At 40.4% G+C, this 20,634-nt stretch overlaps 1 protein-coding gene across 8 annotated transcripts in view; it reads left to right on the top strand.

Annotated features, from left to right (window-relative positions):
• Window positions 1-1,613: 1,613 nt before the first annotated feature.
• Window positions 1,614-20,634, top strand: part of PCGF3 (polycomb group ring finger 3) — a 100,140-nt gene continuing 81,119 nt past the window's right edge. For 3 of the 8 annotated variants that reach the window (XM_031942390.1, XM_031942389.1, XM_031942388.1), the window contains exon 1: window positions 1,614-1,798. The gene's annotated coding sequence lies outside the window, so the exon portion shown is untranslated. Of the gene's footprint in view, window positions 1,799-13,490; window positions 14,275-20,634 lie in introns of those variants that run through there. The other 5 variants (XM_031942387.1, XM_031942386.1, XM_031942392.1 and 2 more) reach the window with 4 other exon arrangements.

The following is a 20,634-nucleotide window of genomic DNA, read 5'->3' as shown; positions in this document are numbered from 1 at the left end:
CTCCCACTAGATACAGAGTAGTTTATGAATTTTCTGGAATCCTATGTTGGAAAAAAAGGAGAACAAAGAAGGAAGATTGGATAGATTGGTGATAATGGATGATAGAAAGAAGATAGAACTCCCCAATCCTTATTTTACTTGGTTTTCTTTTTTTTTTTCAGCGGAGGAGAAATAGTGGATAGGGAAATAAAATCTAAGCCGTCCAAAGACATGGTACCATAGCATGATAGATGCTATGATGGGTTCAAATCACTAGACCTATAATCTACACTCAATGTACTGATGATGTGATTTCCGAGTTACTGTCAATGATCTTTGAAAAACAAGAGAATGGGACAAGGACTGGAGGGCGGCAAATGTTCAAGCAGAGAAGAGCAAAGCCTAGAAATCATAGGCAGGTGAGCTTACTTTTAATTCCTAACAAAATTCTGGAATGTATTGTTAAAGATATAGTTTGTGAACATGTAGAAGGGGAAGTGGTTTGTCAAGAACAGGTCATACCAGACAAACCTCATTTCCCCATTTTTTTTTTTTTGACAGGATACCAAACTGGTAGACCAGGGAATGCTGTATCATTGACAAAGTCATGCTGTTTGTGGAAGATGGAGCGATATAGTCTAAAAAATTGTCTTTTAGAAGGATTCAGAATAAATTGAATGTTCAGCTATAAAGAATAGACATTAATGGTTTCATATACACTGGGAGGGTGCTGTATCCCTCAGAGCAAAGGAGCGCTAAACCTGCATTACGTTGTAATGGTAAGTGATAATGCCGGATAATAGCTGGGATGTTATATTCAGTTTTGGGCGCTACATTTTCAGCGGAAGCACTTCCAGAGGAAGGTGGTCTGATGATGCTCAGGAGACCCTGGTGGGAGTAAGACTGTATCCTAGGGGCTGTCATCCGACAAAAGGTGGATATTCTTCCGTGCAGAGGTAGCTTGGGGACGCGCACATGGCCCGGCTGGGCCCCAGGAGTGATGAGTGCGAGTCCTAGCCAGACAGGTGTCACCGTGACGCAGCACCGCGCGCTTCCCAGGGAAAACCAAGGGAGTGGGTTGCGCCTCCTCAGACATCTTCGCGCCCAGACCAGGTGGCCACTTGTTGGGGATGACTGGGGGGAAGCTTCACAGGTGTCAGTTGCCAGCTGATTGTGGCTCTGCAAATTCTCAATCGGTCCCTTCAGGGGCAGACACCCTTTCTATCCTCCGAGGAGTGTGGGTGGGGGTAGTTTCCGTCCCCCCTTCCCAAAGCCCCCCACCCCAATCTGCAAACACCAGGCAGGGGCTTCCGGGCTCGGGCCTCAGACTAGGCGCTGGGGGAGGGCGGACCCCAAAGGACGAGGGTGGCTCCCGAGGGTCCCCAGGCTGCTGGGTGGGGAGGGGAGGCGGCGGTCCCGCCCCCAGAGACAGACTCCACGCCCAGCCAGGTGACCCGACAGCCTCCCGGCCCCAGCCCCGGGACTTCCTGGGCCGCGCCGGCGCCTTCGCCCCCGCCCCCGCCCCCGCCCCCTCCCTCGCGGCAGGCCCTCCTCGGTGCGCTCGGCTCCGTCGTCGCCCCCGCGTGCTGAGGGGCGGGGGGAGCCCCGGGTGCCGGGACGGCGCAGTGCGCATGCTCGGAGCGCGGCGCCCCCGACTCCTCGCTCGGCTGGGCTCGGGCATTTCCGCCTCTTTGTTTTAAACTCCGGACGGATTTTTTTTCCTCCTTTTCGGGGGGACCCGGAGGGAGCGGCGCCCCCTCCCCCTCTCCCCCTCCCCGCGCGGCCCCCGCGCGCGGCCCCGCCGATCGGCGACTCGCAGGTCAGTCAGCGCGCCGGCCCCTCGGGCCCTCCAAACGCGGCCCCCTAGGGCCCCGACCGCCCCCGGCCCGGCTCCCTCCTCGGGGCCACGCTCCCTCAGACCCCGGGCCCGGACGCCCGGCTCCGCCTCCTCCACCTCGGCGGCCGGGGGCTCGGTGCCGCGGGGTCTGGGCGGGGAGGGCCCCGGCGCCCCCCCTCCCCCCCCCCGTGCCCGGGCCCGGGCCCGGCCCTCGTCCCTTTAAATCCCCCGTCGGCGGCCTCGCCGGCCTTCCGGGCCTGCTCGGCCTCCGCCTCCCTCTGCGCCCTAGTCCCGGGGAGACTACCCTGGCCGGGGAGGCCCTGGGGGCCCGAGGGGCCGGCCCGGCCCGGCCCTGCCCGCGCGGCTCAACTTTGTTGGGCTGCAGCTGCAGCTTCTCAAGGACGCCCCGGGGTGGGAGTGTAAGTGTGAGTGTGTGGGGGTGGAGGGCGGGTGTGCGTGAGTGAGGGTGCAGGGGGGCACCTCCGGCCCTCGGCAGGCGTTTTGTCTTTCCCCTGCCCCTGAAACCTACCTGGGGGCAGCAGCCCCTCGGCCTGGGCGGGGGTGTGCCGGGAGGGGGGCGGGGGGAGAGACCCCGCCGTGGGGGGTGGTTAAGGACCTGATGGCTTAGGAACCACATCTGCCTCTTCCGAAGGGAGATGCTGGCCGCCGAGCCGGACCGAGGGGGTGGGGGGTAGACTCATTTTGGGGGTTACCATTTTGGAGTAAAATTTAGCCTGATGGGGGGGGAAGGTGGAGCTCTCCAGGGTATGTGGGAGGATGGGGGGAGCTTTCTTTCTCTCAGCTGCCCCCTTCTTGGGCGGGGGTCGGGGGGTTTGTTTTCATCTTGAATCCCTTCCCCCCCCAAAAAAAAACCCTTAGCATTTAACAGTTCCTAACCCCTTTGTTCAGGATGTTTAGGAAGCAGATAGTGAAATCCTCTTTGGGTGGATGACCCTTATTCGGGGTAATTTTGACCCTTCATTGGTGGAAAAATGAAGACCACAAAGGCAAGGGGTGTCTGTCTCGTGGCTTCATGATGTGGTTTGGAGCTTTTGAGAGACTCTGAAAGTGTCAGGTGTTGGAAGGGTGGGTTATATAGGTGGCAAAAGTCAGGGTGAGGAACTAACTGAGAGCAAAGTCGGGGGTTAATGAGGGCTTTTTGAGAGGAAAGGACAGGGCAGTCCGTAGAATATCGGCAAGATCTGTCCACCAAAAAGTCTTTACATTTGTGGAGAAATAATTATTTCGGATTCTTCAGTTATCTCTCAGCAAGAACAAAACTCGTGAACTGTGTGCCCTGTGGGTATTTAAATAGTTTAGGGAAATTGGTTGTTGTAGCTTGACTGCATAAAATCCAGAACTTTTGCCTATATTTATTTATATTTTAAAATTTGTTTCCAGCATACTTTTAAATTTTATTTTTTGTTTCATGCTTGCTTAATCGCAGTCTGGCAAAAACTTGATTTTTGACAGTGACTATGCCTTTTAATTAAATTGGCCATCATGCCTTAGTACTTTTTTTTTTTTTTTTCCTTCTGATTGTTAGGGGATTATGGTTAAGAATACACTTAAAAAATTTCTGGCTGGTAGAAAATACCTTTTAACCAATTTATTGAATTGACAATGTGTCATAGACCCCATTAAATTTGCCTATAGAATTCCTTTTTTTTTTTTTCCCCACTGTAATATTGGAAGGTTTGACACACTACTTGTGAAGGGAAAGCTTTTTTTCCCCTCCCCTTTGAAGTTAGCAAAGGATCATAGATCTGAATTTAGATGTGGAATGGATCCTAGAGAGATCATCTAGCATATTCCCCTCATGGAGGAGATAGTTCAGACCCAGGGAATGAAATGTTCTTGTTACTAAGTCAGGTGGTACAGTATCCAACTCTGGTGGTCTTAGACAGTTCCTTATTCATTGTACCACGATATCTCTAATGGTGTATACTTTTATTTTGTAATCTTTTAGTGCGTCAGTTTTTAAAAATGTGTAGCAAAACATAAATTGATCAGGTAATTAATTGGCTCCTTGTCAATTTGGTAGGTACTCTATACGGGATGCTGTAACTTTTAAGTTTAGAAACTAGTTGTCACTTTTCCCCATCTCTTATGCTATAAAAGGGAAAAGCATCAGAACTACATAATTAATTTCCATATTAATTAATTACTGTTGCAGCAGCCTTTTTGCTGATCTTTTGCCTCTACTCTTCCTTTTGACCTCCTTCCCAAAACTGAAAAATCATTCACCAGTCTGCTCAGAAATCTTCAGTGATTTAGTGTTATTGCTTTCTCTGTACTGCTTAGGTTCTTCTGTGTTGTTGTCCAAGCTGTCCAAAACCTAATGTCACTCTAACTTAATAACTTTATTTTGTATTGTATTTACCCATCAGTTCCTAGTTTCAAGCCAAATTAGACTACACTGCTTCCAGAACGACTCTGTATTCCTATGCTCAGTGTTTCCTATTTCTGGAATGTTGTCTGTTTTCACCTAGAGTTCCTGCCAATTTGAAGCCTAAGTCAAAAGTCATCTCTTCTATGTAGCCTTCCCTCATTTGTATTATATTATCAACACCTGACCTTCTTAAAATACACTAGGTGATTAAATGCTTGTTGATTAATTATCAATGTGAAGACCTGTACCAGTGAAATCATGGCTTAAACTATTGTCCGTGATCCAAAGATTAGCTTAGTAAAGTTTCAAAAGGTTGCTTACCAGAAGACTGGCACCACTGCTTATCAAGACAAGTTTATTTAAATGTGATAGGATTGAGGTGGCTGATATGTGTTCTTCTAGAGTGTTTTAAAACTTGAAATAATATTTATGATCCTTAGAAAAAAGGTTTGCCTCTGAGAGGAACTTGTTGCCTAGTATTTGAGAACTCCAGTTCTTAAGTAAATACGCTCCAAGAGAACTTTTAAGAATCAGGATTAAACCTCTGATTTCATTGGCATAGGGAACTCCTAGGTTCTTTATTACTGCTGGTCCATACTTTGGACCATACAAATTAAGATCTTAAGAAGAATTGCCTAAAACACAGAGTTGTAGGGGTTTGCTCAGGGTTTTATACAGCTAGTATCTGTTAGATATGGGATTTTAATTCAAGGTTTCCTAGCTTCTGGATTGGCGTGCTGTGGCAGAGCTGCCACACTGCTTATCAGAACCTATACAGAATTTAAATGAAGATTTTTTAGTTTTTTAAAATGTGTTTTATACATAGTCAGAATAAGCTTTTGCTTAAGTGATTTGGACAGACATGCTGTGCCCTATTGAGTTGCCCCTCATGCATGAGAGATTATAGTAACTGATTAGTCTGATTCTTCCCTTTGTAGGCTCTTTTCAGTTTTGATTTGAAGGAGAAATTGCTGTAAATTTTAGGCTTTACTCTTGTTGCTAGAACTCCCTGGCTATTGCAACCCCAGAATTTTCTGGGGCAATTGATTCCAGGGGGAAAAAGTATATATGTTGGACCCTTTTGATTCTTGTCACTTGGAAGATCATTAGTAGACCCCTATCAAGATCCTGAAACACAAGGGAATCTCCTCCCAAGACCATCAAGACTACAGGAGACATTAGAATTACCCAAAGTTTTGTTAAGATAGATTTTTTTTTTTAACAGTATACAAAAGCCTGCAGGTATGATAACTATAAGGAAACACATGATCTCCAAAGTGACAAGAATTCCCTTTTGTCTCATTTTCCTTAAAGAACTGACCAAAACCTTAGCCCTTTTTAAGTACTTTGATTCTCTGATTTAGTGTCAACCTTAAATTATGAGACTGTTGTTCCCTATCCAGTATTTCAAGAATTGAAATTTATTCAATCACTTAAAAAAATTTGGTTTCCCTTATAAAATATGTATTTATTAAGTATGAATAATGTTACAACTCTCATAAGAAACCCCCAAGAAAACCTCACATGGGGTCATGGAGAGTTGGACACGACTGACAACTCAACAACATCACAAAGCTTTGAACATAGTAGACACATAAACACTAATTAATTGACATTGGACTAATTATTTTCTCCATCTGTAAAATGTGGAACATCATAGCACTTTGTCTCTCTTGTAATATCCTTATGACGATTCATTGAGAGAGCTTCAAGTGAAGCAATTTGCTTTGTGCAAATATAAAAGTAATCAAATTGGTCAAAGTACATATTAGTGGCCTACTATGTCAAGCACAGTGCTGGGGTTCCAAAGAAAGTAAAAACAACAACAACAAAAAAACAACAGTCCCTGCCCTCAAGGAGTTCACAGTCTAATGGGGAGGGAGAAAATATGCAATTATATAGAATCATCTGCAGGATCATTTGGAGATCATTTCAGAGGGAAGACATATTAAGGAGAACTGAGAGGTTTCTTGATGGAAGGTGGAATTTTAGTTGAAACTTCAGGAAAATCTAGAAGCAGAGGTTAGAGAGAAAATTTCAGCTATGTGTAACAGGAAAATGCACTAAACTGGGGAACAGAGTCAGTAGATGAGAATATGTGATATAAGAAACCTAGAAAACTTATAAAGCTAAGGGCTTTATAAGACAAACAAAATTTCCTGTTTAATCCTGGAAATAAAATTGAGCCACCAGAGTTTGTTGAGTAGGGAGGTAACATGGACACATTTGTTGGAAGACTGACTGGAGTGGGGAGACTTGATGCAAGAAGGCTAACCAGTAGACTATTGCAATACACCAGTTCAGACATGAGATGAGTAGGGGGCTGGTACCATCATGGTATTGTATCAGGACAGAAGGAACTTTATAGGAGAAATATCCCAAGTTAGAATCAGCACAATTTGCATGTGGAGAGTCAGTGTGAATGGGGAATTGAGGGTGACAGATTGTGAGCCTGGATGACTAGAAGGATGATGTATTCTTGACAGTAACAGTGAAATTTAGGAAGAAGGAAAGGATGAGAATTTTGGACATGGGCTATCCATTTAGAGATGTCTAATAGGCAGTTGGAAATAGGAAATTGAAAATCAGGAGAGAGATTAGGGCTGGATAAATAGATCCAAGAATCATCTGCATAAAGGTGATAAATTGATGGGAGTTGTTGCTGTCACCAAATGACTTTGGATAGAGGAAATAAAGAAGAGAGCCCAGGACAGTACTGGGGAAGTCCATATTTACTGAATGTGACCTGGATGAAGATCTAGCAAAAGAGACTAAGAAGGAATGGTTAGATCAATAGGAGAATGAAGAGAGAAGAATTAGGAGGATTAACAACAGTATGAAAGAGTGTAGAGAAGTCAAAGAAGATGGGAAGAGGCCATTAGACTTGGCACTTAAGAAATTATTAGTATTTTTGGAGAGAGCAACTTCAGCCTAACTAGGAAGCCTGAATCCAGGTTGCAGAGAGTTGAGGGGAAAGGAAATAGAGAAATTAATTGTAAATAGTCTTTTAAAATGAGAGATTTTTGAAGATGGTAGAAACATGGCAGCCTAGAAACTTCCAGTAGATAGGAAGAAACTTTGAAAATAATTGTGAGTGTGTAAATGATTGAGGGGGCAGTGTGTGCTAGAGAAGATGGGATAGAATGAGACCATATAGATTCCATTATGTAGAGAGGTTTGCCTTGGCATTGACAAGGGCTACCTCTTCATCTGAGACAAGGTAAAGAAGTCAATATTGGGGGGAATGCCATCTTAATAATATAAAATAAGATGAGCAGGGAGTGCTAGGAGAAAATGGCTTTTTTCCCCCCAGTGAAATGAGTCAAAGCTTTCAAGATTGTGGAAGGAGGGAGCTATAGAAAAACCGCTCTGGTGAATAGGATAAATAAAAGGATTGCCTTATCATAGTGAGGACCCAGGTAATTGAGATTATGGTGGCCCCAGTCAACATGATTTCCAGTGATTTTCCTCCCGTTTTGACTTAGTAGCATGAGACTAGAATCAAAGGTAGAAGATAGTGGAAAAAAATACAACACTAGCCTTGACATGGCAATATTGGCAATAGAATAAAGAGACAGGAGGACTTAAGAATATAGTGTAGACTTAAAATGGTTCACCAAGGGATCAGCATGGGAAAGGCGATAACCTGGGAAAGATGTTGGTATTGAAATGGAAGAGGTTAGGCAAAAGGAAAGGTGGAATGAGAAAAGATTATGGTCCACTTTTAAAAGGTAAAAGTGATGTTAGTTAGATGGATTTCCTTTGTTTACAGAACCACATTAAGCCATTATTGTCTGTGATTGGCTTCATTCAAATTATTATCTATTTGAAAGCCCAGTTGCAGTTATCCTATGATGGCAAAATTGCCCTCTTCCCCTTAACCCTAGCTGTTATCTTACAATTTATCAGAGTTTTGCTATTAACTTAGTTATAAAGAAATAGCTTTTCTCTGTACATTACAATAGTGAAATTATAGTGGATTAGATATGCACATTGAGGAAGTGGAGCCAAAATGGCAGCCCTAGAAAACAGTAAAGGCAACTCCCTTCCATAAAACTCCAAAGTCAGGGCAGGAGGATCTTTTAGACCCATCTGAGATACCACCAGATCCATACTAGGTAACTGTGAAGGAGACAGTATCAAGTGGCAGCTTTGTTGCCTGCCACCCAGGTCTGGGTCATAAGATTCAGGGTAAATTGAAAAGGTAGTTAGTTTTTTTTTTTGGTATCTTGGCACTTAGCACAGTATGAGGTACATAGCAGACATGTAATTAATGGATATTGATTGAGTCAGAAATAAGTCAGATGACTCTCTGGAATAATAATTCTTTGTAAGTTTGAGTGATGCTGAACTTCTGTAGGAATTGTGGGGAGTGGAGGATTTAAAACAATCTACTTATGTTATGGGGCCAGGAATCAGAAGACCCGCTTTCAAATCCATCCTCATTTACCAGTTTTGTGACTTAGGACAAGTCCCTTAATCCTGTTTGCCTCAACTTCCTCATCTGTAAAATGAACTGGAAAAATAAATAGCAAACCTCTCTATTCTTTTTTGCCAAGAAAGCCCCAGATGTGACCATGAAAAGTGCATGGATGCCACTGAAATGATTGAATAGTATTAAACTGAGAAGGGGACCTGAGCACTTGACAAAGAAAGGAGGAAGTTTGGGAGGAAGCAGCAGCCCAGTGTGGTTCTGACCTCAGGCACAGAGCTGCATCTCAGTTTTAGCACCTAATCCAGCCTGTAGAGGAATAACTAGGTAGGAATCTCATCAAAGAAAGTTCTCTGTTTGAACCAACATAAGTTTCCTAGTTGGCTGATAGAGGGCAAGTCCAACCCAGCTCAGGATTTTTGCCCAGCATAGACTAGGATGGATAGCAAACAAATTTTGCCTCAAAATAGATCACTTTGGGAGCATTGAAAGCTTGCACAGCACGCAAGCATGGCTCCAGGCTGTTCTTGAAATTCAGAAATAGCACAACGCTTAGTACCCCAAGGAAGCAGCAATAAGATAAAATAATAACTTTGCTCCAGAAGAGCTCCAGAGCCAAGCCCTAACATCAAATCTAAAGTCAAGAAATAATCTGGAAAAATGAGCAAACAAAAAAGAATCCTACCAAAAGGAGCAAGGAAGCCCAAGATACAAATTCAGAAGAAAATGACTCCAAAAATACTTATAAGCAGAACATCAGAGAAAGATATAACTTGGGCGGAAATTCGGCTAGAATGCCTAGAAGAAATGAAGCAAGAGTTTTAAAAAATGTATAAATGGAATGAGAGCACTTAGGAAAAATGGAAAAGAAATGAGAACTATGGAAGAAAGAATTAGAAAAGGAATTAACAGCTTGTTACAAGAGATACAAAACTTTGCTTAAAAAATATGAATTGACCAAAGAGAAGACAATGACTCCATGAGGCAACAAAAAAATATTAAAACATACTTCATAACCAATACAATTAACCTGGAAAAATAAACCATTGTTGAATGTTATAATAAATAAAACGTAGATTTTCTATTAAAAGAAAATTTAAAAGAAAACTGTCTGAATTTTTAGAAGAGCAAGAATGCAAAGTGGAAATAGAAAAAAAAATTTCTTCTGAAATCCCAAAATGAAAATTACCAGATTATATCTAATATCCAGAACTTCCAGGTCAAAAGGACACTGAACTTCACTAGCTATAATTTAGCTAGTAAAGGAGAGAACTTGGAATACAGTATTCCAAAAGACAAAAAATATAGGTTTATAGTCATGAATAACTTAAAAGGAAGAACTAAATATAATTCAGCATGGAAAAAATAGATTAATAAAATAGAGAGATTCCAAGCATTCCTGATGAATAGACCAGAGCTACATAGAAACTTGGAAATTAAAACAGCAGTGAAAAGAAGCATAAAAAGGTTAACATGAATTAACAATGATAAAGTATTAAACAAGGACAAATTGTTTACATCCTAATATGGAGAGATAAATATATCTCCTCTGAACCTAATCTTTATCTGGGGTCACTGAGGGAGTCTCTCTCAGTGGACCAAACCTGGAAATGGTTCTTTTATGTCATGTTGATCTTAGAGATGAATGGAAAGAGAGGGGAAGAGGAAAACATTATGTGGTAGGAGTGAGAAAGAAAGGAAAGTTAGAGAAAATTATAGTTGGGGTGTGCAGGTTGATGTGGAGGGGGAACATTTGACATTTGTCTGATCTGAACTCGTCAAAAGAAGGGTGCAGTTGAGTGCAGAAATTTTATTTTATTCAAGAGGGAAATAGGAAAGGGAGGGATTAGTTCTAATCAAACTAAAACTATAAATGTATAAAATTTACGTTTTGAAGTAGCAAAGAATGGGAGTCTTAGGGAATGTCTATAAACTGAGGGATAAACAAATAAGTTATAGTATATATATGTGATGGGATACTGTTATATTAGGGCGTCATCCTTTTCATTAACTCTTCCCCCTTCTACTCCTTCCTCCCCATATTCAATTATTGTCAGTTCTGAGCAGTTCTATCTTTGCCACACTTGCCTTCTCTGGTTAGCACCATTTCGCATCTTCGTCACTTCTCACCTGGACAATTGCTGTTGCTTTCTGGTTTCCTTTCCTCAAGTCTCTCTCCACTCCAACCTAGCCTTCACTCACCTGCCTGAATAGAGATTTTCCTATAAAGTCACATCTGCTCACACTGCTCCTGTATGGACTCAAAGGGCTCCCTATAAAGAGATTAAATGTAAAACCCTCTATAGCATTTAGTACTCAAATCACCTTCACCCTTCATGATCTATGTTTCTTTGACTATCACGACACCATATTCTTTTCATTTTTCTCCTATGGCTTGGTGCCCCTGTTGCCTTTGATATAATCTTTTTGCTTACTCCTCTCCTAATGTTGGTATTCTCCAGTGAGGTGAGAGTTACAGATTCTTGAATAATATGAACTATTTAATTCTTGGCCATATTCTTTTCTCTGTGTTTTATTTTCCACTGAGTGTATTGGACAGGGATTATTTTTGCCTTTCTTTATCCTCTGGTTTAGCACAGTGCTTAGCAAGTAGTAAATATAAATGCTTATTGACCAAGTCCCAAGACTTCCTGTCTCCTCTTTATGTAAATGTCTTCTAAAACAGGGCCTCTTAAACTTTTTGTACTTGTGACCCCTTTTTGCCCAAGAAATTTTTGTGACTCTGGGTATATAGGTATAGGTAGCCCCCACATTGAGTTGCTCAGCCCACAGTATAAGAACCTTGGTTCTAAAAACAAAACACCTGGTTTCACATCTCTTTGGCTCTTTAAGAGGTAGAAGGGGGGAATCATGTCAGTGATATTACTCTTCTCCTGGTTTAAGATCTTGAAGTCATCACTGTTTATTAAGTTGAATTTTTTTTCTCCCATGTCCTACAATTCAACACAGTTTGTACCCGCTGTAAGTGCCCATTGACAGAATGTTGAGTCATTGAACCTAATGGATTCTTTTCCATTTCCACTGCCACTATCTTAGATCAGCTTGTTACTCCCTCATACCTTCTCTTAATTTGTCTTCTAACTTTTCTTTTTTCAATCCATCTTGCATGTAGGATCTTGATCTTCTCATTCTCCTTTTTATCCTGGTGTGCAAGGCCCCTAGAGACTAGTCCCAGATGCTCCTTCTCAGCCCTACCTTCTACTATTTGTACATATTACTTGGATTGCTAAATGGATTCTTTGTTAGATACTTGCCCTTTCCTGGCATTTCGTCGGTGATACCATTCCCTCTGCCTGTATTGACTTCCCGTGTCATCTTCTAGTATTGACTCTAATTTTTGTCATCTTTGAAGAGTTGGTATTTCTCTTCAAATCCTTTGACCACTTGTATTATTAGGGAGTGCTTTCTGTTATGTCACACACATATATGACAATTCCTTAAATATCCTGCTGCCATTTTCTCACTAGAGATAATTAAATTATGTGTGTTGGAAAGCAGCTGTTTCCCAAATTCCTGATCTTGCCATCACTCTTTTTGATTCTCAGTCCTTTCATTAAAGTTAGTGGCAAGATTTTCTGCTGAGGAGAGAGAGACAAATTCAGGGGAGGAAGAGAATAGGTAGTTTGAGAAAATAAAGTTTGAGGAAAGTGAAAGTTGATCTTGGAAGAATGAGCAAAAGAATTGTCATGCATCAGTGAGGGTTCAGTTGTTGAACTGAAGTTCATAAATGGTCTACATATTTGGTGACACAATTTTGTTAAGCCTAGTCTTCTAAGTAAATTCGAAAGGAATTTCCTGTGTTCAGATGTTTTTTGTGGATTTTTTTTTTTGGTGGTGGTTCTCATTCAGAATATTGTCCAACTATGTGTATTTTACCTTTAGGGTTTTTCCATTTCATCATTGTGAATGTTCTCTTCATAACTTTGTAAATGGTTTTGAGAGCGATGACTGAATAAAAGTCATCACCATTTTTCTTTATAAACAATATGATAATGAACTTCCTTGAACTTCTCAGAAAAGAGATACTCATTGCCATATTTAAATGATCCTTTTTAAGGACCTAGGAGGGTTTTCATTCCACTAATGAAGCCTTCAACAATAAAAAATCAGCACCATAATATGTTACCAGATAGGACCTTAATGGAGAGGATGTATGTATGTGTGTAGACATGTTTTGCACACATTTCATAGTTTTTAAACAGTGTGAAGTTCATATTTAGTGGTTTTCCTAAAAGCATCAGTGTAAAATTCCATTTAAAGCAATTACCAATGAAATAGGCTTAAAACAGGTTTTTGAGACAAAGTTGCAGTTACCTTTTGTTGTACCCAGTGAAGGAAGGTAAAGGGAAGCTCTGTTTAGTTGCATCTGACTCATGACCCTTTTAGGATTTTCTTGGCAAAGATACTGGACTGGTTTGCCATTTCCTTCTCTAGCTCATTTTATACATGAGGAAACTGAGGCAGACTGGGTTAAGTGACTTGCCCTGGATCACACTGAGTGACTGAACTTGGATTTGGACTCCAGCCTTGCTGACTCTTGGCCCATGCTCTCTAACCGGGCCCCCTTGCTGCGCAGAGTGAGGTAGGAAAACCAGCCTAACAAGCTGCAGAATTAGAGGAAACTGGTACCATTGCACTTTCCCCCTTAGATTTCTTCTTACCTGCATTATTCTAGTGGAATTAGTCCTTGTCCAAGATCTTCCCTTCAGTCCCTTTTGACTATGAAAAGAATCTTGCTAATGTACAGTTCTGACATGTCCTTTGCCTTCAGTGACATCCCACCATTACCACTGCCTTTTTTTTTTTTTTTTTCATTTTTTTTAACCAGAATTGTGATTTCATAGGTTCAGGGAGCTTTGCTGGAACTAATTCTCACACATGCTAGGGGTTCATAGCTTTTGTGTGTGTCATGGAACCCTTTTGAAATCTGGTTTAATGCTACTAATGTATGCTGTTGATATTCATGACTGAAGAAAATGCTAAATTTCCCTTAGAGATTAGTGAAAAATACAGATGTAATTCCCTCCTTGATTTCCCACTCCCCAACCTAAGTTCATAGATGCTAGGAAATCTATCTGTGGACCTCTTTGTATCTGCATTTGCTGTGTAATTAGGAGTCTTAGTTGTCTTCCTCTGGGAAGGCTAAGTGACATGCCAAGGGTCGTGTAGCCAGTTTGTTTCAGATCCAGGGATACTGACTTAGCTGTTCTTTTATAAAGATACTCCATCTTTAGCTCTGGACAGTTCACTTGCTATGTCCCCTGTTCCAGGAATGCTCTGAGCTGAGTTTCCTTGAAGTCACAACTAAAGTCCTGCATTCTATGAGAAGTTTTTCCTGATCCCCATTTCCCCACTATAGATTATTTCCTTAACTTGTTGTACATAGTTGTTTGCATCTTATCCTCCCCATGAATTTATTGAGTATAGGAACTGTCTTTTTATATCCCTAGAACTTTGAGGAACACTAGGCATATAATGAAATAAATACTCCCATCTCACTGACTGAGGCAGAGCTTTGATTCAGGGCCCCTCTTGGTTCTCCATACACTGTATTGATGGTCAGCAAACTACAGCTAAGAGCCAGATCCAGCTTGTTTGGGTATGAGTGACAAGGTAAGAATGTTTTTTACATTTGTAATACAGTAAAACTTATTTTAAAAATGTAAAAACCATTTTAAAATTAGACTGTAAAAAAAAAAAAGGCAGCAGCAGGACTTGGCCTTCTGATCATAGTTTTCTGACCCTTGCATTACACTTAACTCCTTGTTATTTGTCTATAATATGATCAGAGTGGATTTGATTTAAAGTTAATTGATTTATATCCAGATTTGATTCATAATTTAAATCACTAGTTAGTAAGATTTAATTTAATATTTTTATTACATTAAACAATAAAGTGAATTTCTACTGTCAGATATAGCTTTAGTAATATTTTTGTAATTTAGAACTAGTTTTAGGTTTGATCCCGATTAATGAACTTCTGGGGGAAAAGTTACTTTGTACCTTTTGGGTAAAAAAACCACTTATCCTTAAAAAAAAATAGAGAAAACTATGAAAGTAAAAAGCACATTTTTAAGCAGAAATTTAGTTAGGGTAGTGGTGTTTTGGTGTTTTTTTTTTTTTTTTTTTTTTTTTTTTTGAGAGTCACATTCAAAGTTAAACTAAGTTGCTTTAAAAGTAAAGGACATGGGCAGCTAAGTGGTACAGTGGATAGAGCACCAGTCCTGAAGTCAGGAGGATCTGAGTTCAAATGTAGCCTCAGACACAACACTTTCTAGCTGTGTGACCCTGGGCAAGTCACTTAACTCCAATTGCCTCAGCAAAAAACAGAAAAGAACAAAATACAGCTGGGGTAAAGAAAACGGTGTTCAGGTAAGCAGAGAAAGAAGGAATAGGGCAAGAGAGTAAGAAGAAACATTCTCAGGAAATCTCATGACTTCTCATATCTTTCCCAGGCAATCACCCCTGCACTAGCTACTCTCTTCTCCATTCCCATCATGGCCCCTTGATGAACCATTTAAGTTTTACATGCCCTCCTGAGTTCCTTGCCCCCTATCATTGCATTGCAGAATTTTTACTCAATTGGGCCTTTATTGCTGCAAGGCAGTACTTTACTATCGTAATTAATTCACTCTTACACTTATTACCAGGCTCTTTCAAAACTTTTTAACTCTTTTCAAACCTCCCACAGTTCCCCTTTCTCTTAGTTTGATTTTTATTTTACTGAAAAAATTGAGGCCATTTAATTGAGGACTTCTTTTTCTCCCCTCTTCCTCATTTCATATTGCCCAGATGTATTCTGTTCTTATCTCCTCCTTCACTTCTGTTTCACATGAGGTGGCCTTTCTTTTTGCCAAGGCAAACCCTTTCATGTATGATACCATTTCATTCTGTCTTCTCTGACAATTTGCCCCCTTTCTTGCTTACCTTCAATCTTCATGTGTCCCACTTGCTTTCCCACTGCTTACAAACAAATCTCCCTCATTCCTCAAATACCCTAACTTGATCTATTCATGTAGGCTAAACTCTTTCCCTCAATAGTTTCTGTTTTTACAATTATATGTAAAGATAGTTTTCAGTTTTCATTTTTTGAGTTCTAAATTTTTTCTCCCTTAGCTTTCCTTTTCCTAAGGCAGTAAGCAATCTGATTTCTGGTTATATACATGTACAGTCATTTCAAACTTATTTCCCTATTTGCCATGTTGTGAGAGAAAAATTGAAACAAAAGGAAAAAATATATGAGAAAGAAAAATCAAACAAATGCTTTGATTTGCATGCAGTTTCCATAGTTCACCCTCTGGATCCAGGTGGCATTTTCCATCCCACGTTTATTGGAATTGTCTTGGTTCACAAAACAGCATGGTCTATCACAATTGATCTTTCCATAATCTTGTTGTCACTTTCTCCTGGTTCTGCTTACTTCACTCATCAGTTCATGTAAGTCTAAAATCGGCCTGCTGATCATTTCTTAGTGAACAGGAATATTCCATTGCTTTCAAATTCCCTAACTCATTCAGCCATTCACCAACAGATGGGCATCCAGTGACTGAACTCCTGAAGAAAGCTTTTCTGCACTCCTTTTCACTCTTCTTCCCAGCATCATTCAGCCAAGCCTGTTGCCTCCAACATGACTACTAATGTGATTGTCACTTCTATAGCTTTTTTCCAGTCCTCATCCTTCTTGACCTTTCAGAGGCCTTTTGACACTCGTGACCCCTCCTTGGTTTTCTCCTTGCTTCATTTCCTCCTTGGCTAATCGGCCCTTCTCTGTTGGCTTTATTGAATCTTCATACTGCTCATGGCCGCTCATCATGGATGTTCTGTAGTCTCTGACCCCCTTCTCCCTCTATTACTGTTCCACTTGGAGATCTTACCCCAGAGATGGGCTTTAATGGCCCGAGCTTCTGCCCTGACTGCCAGCCCTGCTGCTGCCCCACTGCCTTTCGGACGCCTCAGCCTGGGCGTCCTGTAGGTGTCTGAAACTCTGCTTGTTCCAAACTGAATGGGTCCTCCTTTCCCCAGGCCCTTTCCTTGTGTTGTGGAGGCTGTCACCATTCTCCTGGTCACTCACTCATAGCCTGGCAGTCCTCCCTGGTCCTGCTCTCTCCTCCCTCCCCCAGCCGTCCTCATCAAGGACTTTTGGATTCACTATCCTGCCCATTGACACTTTCTGCTCTCTCCTGAGACCCATTGCCTGGGTCAGTGTAGTAGCCTGCTCTAGTCCGTCGGAGGCGTCTGCTGCCCGCTACGCAGTCAGCGCCAGCAGCTCATGTCACTCCCCAAAGCTCCCCCCATCCCGGTCAGGCCGACAAGTGTCATCACCTCCCCTGTGCCTGCAGTGCTCTCCCTCATCTCTGCCTCTTGACCTCGCTGGCCTTCCTTGTACCTCAATTAAAATCATACCTTTTTATAGGAAGCTTTTGTGTGTGTGTGTGTGTGTGTGTGTGTGTGTCTGTGTCTGTGCGTATCTAATTTCTAGTGTTTTCCCTCTTGTTTATCCCCAGTTTATCCCCTGTCTTTTTTTGTATATAGTTGTTTTTATGTAGTCACTTCTCTGGCCTTGGAATCAGGAAAGCCCATCCTCATGAATTCAAATCCACTTAGGAGCTGTGTATGATCCTGGGCAAGGCATTTCACCCTGTTTGCCTCAGTTTTCTTTTCTATAAAATGAGCTGAAGAAGGAAATGGCAAAATCACTCAACATTTTTGCCAAGAAAATTCCAAATGCAGTAATGAAGAGTTGGAACTAAACTTTGCATTATTCAGAGAGGACTTTATCTTTGTACCCTCAAAGCTTAGCATGGCACCATAGGCCTGAATACATGTTTATGGGCTATAAACAATAGTCTCTAGTTGAATTTATCATGTGGGTATATCTCAGTTGGTAGACTTCAAAGTATTTTATATAGTCGAGTTATTTTAGATGGAGGTTTTTCTTTCCAATTCTTCCTATTGATTTCACAAAGGGTGTCCCAAAAGGGGCAGTTTTAAGCTATTTTACTTTTTTTTTTCCCCCCAGAGGTATTTAGTTTAAAAAACTGCAATAAGGCTTTTGGGACACCTTTTATAGAATATTTATATAGAAATTTAATAATTTGGGTGGATTTATTTTATATACTCCAAGTTTGCTGAGTTGTTTCAGTTAACCTTTAATTAATTCTGTAGGTGATTAAGTACACTATCATATTATAAGAGACAAGCATCTTTTCAAGAATTCTATAGACCCACTGATGAAACTAGGAAAGGAAAGAATTTTATTTTATATTCTATAAATAGCACTTGTCTAGAAGCACTGCCTTTTTTTCCCCTCCAGTCCTGAAATACAAGTCAATTCCCCATTGAGTGGGTACAGTAAGAGGGTTCTGCTTATCTGGAGAGCCTGATTCCCACCCATGAGTGTGAGCCTCTCCCCTTTGCGGTCACCTTATTTGTATACAGTTTAGTACCTCCCTTGATTGTCCTTTGGTTAGTACTACAGCCCATCCATAGTGTCTGATTCTCCTGCTTGGGTGTGACGCCCCACTCCCTGTTACATCTCATAGCATTTTTCTTATTCTAATTTATGGCTTCCCTCTATAGGTTTTGCAACCTTTTAATTTCATTCTTGGGTTTCAGTTTCTCTTAACTTTTCTAACTCTGGAAATATTTCCATTATCTTTCTCCAAAAAACTAAATAATTTCCCTTTTTCTTTGCCTAATGCTTATTCTCTCAATTTCCCCGTGTCTTATTGCTGTAGTCAGCATTTCTAGTATTTTAAATGGAAGTTGTGACAGTGCTTTCACTCATTTCCCTTCTGATTTTATTGGGAAAGATTCTAGTTTATTACATATTTGTTGTTTGCTTGTTCTTCAATCTTGTCCAACTCTTCATGAATCTGGGATTTGGGGTTTTCTTGGCAGAAATACCTGAGTGGTTTGCCAAGTCCTCCAGCTCATTTTAGATATGAAGAAACTGAGGCAAGCAAAGTTAAGCGACTTATCCAGGGTCACATCTCTAGTGTCTGAGGCTGTTTTTATACTTGGGAAGAGTCTTCTTGATTCTAGACCCAGTACTCTGTCCACAGTGCCACCCAGCTGCCCCATTATTATAGATAGTATCCTTTTTTAAAGTAGCTTTAAATTGCTCTAATACTTTTTGAGATCATCCTCTGAAATGGTAGCTTTTGATTTTAGATATGTACTCTTCTCATTTAAAGAAGACCATTTATTCTTGTACTGTATAGTGCTTTTAATAGAAATGGATGTTGTGTTCATCCAGTGCATATTCTGTATTGATTGAGCATAGGGTTTTTGCTCATTTTATTATTAATATTATCAACCTTCATTCCAGATAGAAATCCAAACTACTAGTCAGTGTATCATTTTTTGTGTATTTTGTTTTAGATTTTTTGGTAATATTTCATTTAAAATTTTTGTGTCACTGTTTATTATGAATATTGATTTATAGCAATAATCCTCAACATTTTGGTTTCAGGACTCTTTTTCATCTTTAAAAATTAGCGGAGACCATGTAAATTTTTTTTTTGTAATTAATAGTTTTTTATTTACAAGTTATATGCATGGGTAATTTTACAGCATTGGCAATTGCCAAACCTTTTGTTCCAATTTTTCCCCTCCCTCCCCCTATCCTCTCCCCTACATGGCAGGATGACTAATACATGTTAAATATGTTAAAGTATAAATTAAATAGAAAATAAGTACACATGTCCAAACCGTTATTTTGTTGTACAAAAAGAATCGGACTCTGAAATTGGGTAGAATTAGCCTGTGAAGGAAATCAAAAATGCAGGCAGACAAAAAAAATAGAGGGATTGGGAATTCTATGTAATGGTTCTTAGTCATCTCCTAGAGTTCTTTCGCTGGGTGTAGCTGGTTCAGTTCATTACTGCTCCATTGGAACTGATTTAGTTCATCTCATTGCTGGGGATGGCCAGGTCCATCAGAACTGGTCATCATATAGTATTGTTTTTGAAGTATATAATGATCTCCTGGTCCTGCTCATTTCACTCAGCATCAGTTCATGTAAGTCTCTTCAGGCCTTTCTAAAATCATTTCGCTGGTCATTTCTTACAGAACAATAATATTCCATAACATTCATATACCACAATTTACCCAACAATTCTCCAACTGATGGGCATCCATTCAGTTTCCAGTTTCTAGGCACTACAAACAGGGCTGCCACAAATATTTTGGCACATACAGGTCCCTTTCCCTTCTGTGTCCGGTGCCCTCCTTATCTCTATCTTCACCTTTTTCCTTAACTATGCTTTAACCTTGCTTCCAAACCCAATAATAAACCTCTTTTATCAATCTAAAAATAAATAAATAACTAAATTAGAGGAACACAGGATAGTTTACCACTCAGACCTGTGGAAGAGGAAGAAATTTATGACCAAAGAAGAACTAGAGATCATTACTGATCACAAAATAGAAAATTTTGATTGTATCAAATTGAAAAGTTTTTGTACAAAAAAAATTAATGCAGGCAAGATTAGAAGGGAAGCAATAAATTGGGAAAACATTTTTACAGGTTCTGATAAAGGCCTCATTTCCAAAATATATGGAGAATTGATTCTAATTTATAAGAAATCAAGCCATTCTCCAGTTGATAAATGGTCAAAGGATATGAACAAAGAAATATGAAAAGATGCTCCAAGTCATTATTAATCAGAGAAATGCAAATTTAAGACAACTCTGAGATACCACTACTCACCTGTCAGATTGGCTAGAATGACAGGGAAAGATGATGTGTAATGTTGGAGCAGATGTAGGAAAATAGGGACCATGTAAATGCTTAAACAATATTGAGGATTCACTTCTTGTTTATGTGGGTTCTATTAATATTTACTTCATTAAAAATTCAAATTGATAAATATTTAATGCATTGAAATTAACACTAAGAACCCATTACATGTCAACAAATGATAATTTTAATGAAAAGTTATTTCCAAAACAAAAAACTGTGAAAAGGAT

The sequence above is a fragment of the Sarcophilus harrisii genome, chromosome 6, assembly GCF_902635505.1.
Source record: "Sarcophilus harrisii chromosome 6, mSarHar1.11, whole genome shotgun sequence".
Taxonomy (NCBI): domain Eukaryota; kingdom Metazoa; phylum Chordata; class Mammalia; order Dasyuromorphia; family Dasyuridae; genus Sarcophilus; species Sarcophilus harrisii.
The sequence above is the reverse complement of the archived record's forward strand: the minus strand, read 5'-3'. Positions and strand labels throughout refer to the sequence as shown.